Raw genomic sequence first — 3,492 nt, forward strand, 5'->3', positions numbered from 1 at the left:
AGAGTGCTGGGTTATTCTTATTCTTGGATAAGTTTAGGGTGGACTGTGTTTATGGTCACGCAGCCATCTCTTTGGTCATAAGGGCAAAATCAGGCACCTTGTCATTAATACCATAGATGGTATTAACTTTACTCAACATTGACCCTGTGTTAAATCAGAGCTAGAATTGATGTCTGCCAGCAGTCTGTGCTTCTGCGTGCATGTCACCAAGATATAGCCTTTATGTCTACCAGCTGAAAGACTAAGCTAAAGTCATCTTTCACCTCTTTCACCTAAAAGTGCCCCTGGAGTTGGTCCTAGGGACAGTTTTGTTCAATATCTTCATCAGTGACCTGGAAGATGGGATGGAGTACACACTCAGCAAGTTTACAGATGACACCAAGCTGGGGGGAATAGGGCTAGGATTCAGAGGCACCATGACAAATTGGAGAATTGGACCAAAAGAAATCTCATGACGTTCAACATGAAGAAATGTGAAGTCCTACATTTAGGACAGAAAAATCTCATGCACTGGTACAGGCTTGGGGCTGACTGGCTGGGCAGCAGCTCTGCAGAATGGACCTGGGGGTTACTGTGGAACAATAAGCTGAATATGAGCCAACACTGTGCCCCCGTTGCCAAGAAGGCTAACGGCATACTGGGCTGCATTAGTAGGAGCATTGCCAGCAGATTGAAGGAAAGTATTATTCCTCTCTATTTGGCACTGGTAAGGCCACATCTGGAGTACTGGGTCCAGTTCTGGACCCCCCACTGCAGAAAGGTTGTGAACAAATTGGAGAGAGTCCCGCAGAAGGCAACAAAAATGGTTAGAGGGTTGGAGCCATGGTTAGGCTGAGGGAATTATGCTTATTTAGTCTGGAGATGAGAAGACTGAGAAGGGATTTAATAACAGCCTTCAACTACCTGAAGGTGGTTCCAATCCAAAGAGGATGGAGCTGGACTGTTCTCAGTGGTGGCAGATGACAGAACAAGGAGCAATGGTCTCAAGTTGCAGCAAGGGAAGTTTAGGTTAGCTATTAGGAAAAACTTTCTCATGAGGAGGGTAATAAAACACTGGAACAGGTTACCTAGAGAGGTTGTGGAATCTCCATCCTTGGAGGTTTTTAAGATCTGGCTAGACAAAGCCTTGGCTGGGATTAGATAGTTGGAAATGGTCCTGCTTTGAGCAGGGGGTTGGACTAGATCAGCGTTTCTCAATGTGTGGGTCGTCACCCAAAAGTTGGTCACAAGAATATATGAAAGGGTTGCAAACAAACTTTAAAAATGGAATCTCCTTTAAAGGAGAAAAACAAGGAAAACCATGGCTTTCCCCTTAAAGGCTCGCAAGAGTTTCAGCCTGCAAGGGAAAAGCCATGGTTTCCTATGTTTTTCTCCTTTAAAACTTCTTGGCCCCCCTCCCCCATGCCACACACCCACTCCCTGCCCCACATGCTGGGGGGCTGAGGCCTGGGGGCAGGGGGCATCATGTCAGGAGTGGAGGGCACTGGGTTGGAATTGGCCACAATATTTAAAAAAGGGTCCTGGTACAAAAAAGTTTGAGAACCACTGGAATAGATGACCTCCTGAAGTCACTTCCAAACTTAATTTTCTATGATTCTAAATGGCACATATGCAGTTGTGTAATTGCACTTTTTGGCACTGATGCATAGATTGTGATTCAGCTCTGGGTGAACCAGTGCACAGGGAAACAGGATCATCCACCTATGTGCACAAAGCTGTGTAAGGCTGAAAAAGGAACCAGGCAAAAACACTTGACTAATTGGTGTTTAATGCTGGAGAAGAAGGATCCTCCCATATTGAAGCCAAATATTCTAGTGGCTGGGGCTCTTGCATAGGAAGCAGGAGATTCAGGTTCTAAATCCCCACGCCCAGAGTTGAAACTGTACCTCCTGCTTCCCAACAAATTACTCCAACTACCAGGCCATGAACTGGCTGTTATCCCAGTCCTCTTCTTGAATCAGGCCTACTGGGTGCCAAGCAAGGGAGATATGTGAAGCCAGGGGAGAGAAATTAATCCGTTAAGATGTATGGCTTGGTGAGATAGATACAGTCCCTTGATGGGAAAGGCCACTGGCTTACAGCTGACACCCTTGCTCCTAGTGGGACAGAAACTTTAGCCAGTGCTTTTATCTAACAAATATTAAATACAAAGTGCAACTAGAGAGATGACTGTATAATGCCTGTGGTCTAGTGGCTACAGCACTTTACTGGGAAACAAGTAGTACAGGTTCAAAGTCCCTCTGGGTGATAGACTCTAGGTCTTCCACTCCTGGAATTATGCTGTAATCCACTCGGGCAGGGCTTCACAACCTGCAGGCCAGATCCAGCCCATGGAGAAACTGGATCTGGCCGGACACAGCTCAGGGAATTGGCAGAATGCTCCAGCCACAGCAGCAGCGGAGGTGTCCACAAGAGCCTAGTGCCTCCTTCTCTCAATCTACTCCCACTGCAGCATCTACTGATCACTGGGGACATGCCAGGCTGCAGCCCATGGCAGAGGCTGGGTCACAAACAGCGGCCAACAGTGACAAAAAGGTTGCCAACTCCTGCACTACTCCTCCTCCTCAGTACTTCTAGCAGGTACACACTCGGAGTGATTCTCTTCCCCAACAAGACAACATAGAATCTGGAACTGCGTTTAAGTGTCAGAAACTGCAGTTATGCAGCTACTTACAGGCCACCCAGAAATGTGAAGTGAAATAGGTTTTAGCCCTAAATTTCCCTTAGTATTTCCTGGGTTTTTTTTCCTACTAATCTCTCAACCCAAATGACCCAAGTTTCTATAACTGATGATCCAGTTCCTTAACTTCTAGCATATGGCCCTGTCCTGCTGACTAGCAAATAAATGCAACAGCTGCAGAAAGGTTGCAAATGTGCTTACTGACCTTTTTACTGTCTTACATCGTTATATTCCAGAGAGGCCCAGACAACCTGGAAGCTAAACTTCCTGTCCTGTGATTCAGGCCTACACAGCCAGAATGGCCAAATCCCTATTTCATATTTTGGCTGGGGAGTAAATTATACAGGAAGCATTTCCTTATATCTTCACAGTACATGCAGAGCAGCTCATGGAAGGGTCAGTTTTAATGAATACTGAGACCTGAGCAATAGCATCTCACAGGGTGGTTTTTTGCAGTAGTTGGTCTATGAGACTAGGAGACAAGACGTAAAATGAGAAGACTACTGAGCTTCCCATGAAAATGAATGTTTGTGAAGTGTTTGGACATTTGAAGGGATGACATGACAAGTATTGTTAATTTTATAATAAGAAGGAATGCAAAACTAGCTGGAGGAGCTGGAAAAGTAACTGTGCTTTGGGCAGATGCCTCCTTGTCTCTCTCTTAGCAACATTGTTTATTTGTGTGCACTGCATATTAAGCAAAGTCCCCCTCAAACACTATGTCCTAGTAGGGTGGTGCCATCAAACCAGAAGATCCTTGTACAACGCTTTGGTGGGCTGATCCAATCAAGACATATCCTCCTGGGAAAGAG

This window comes from Alligator sinensis, unplaced genomic scaffold (genome assembly GCF_000455745.1).
Source record: "Alligator sinensis unplaced genomic scaffold, ASM45574v1 scaffold17_1, whole genome shotgun sequence".
NCBI classification, from domain to species: Eukaryota; Metazoa; Chordata; order Crocodylia; family Alligatoridae; genus Alligator; species Alligator sinensis.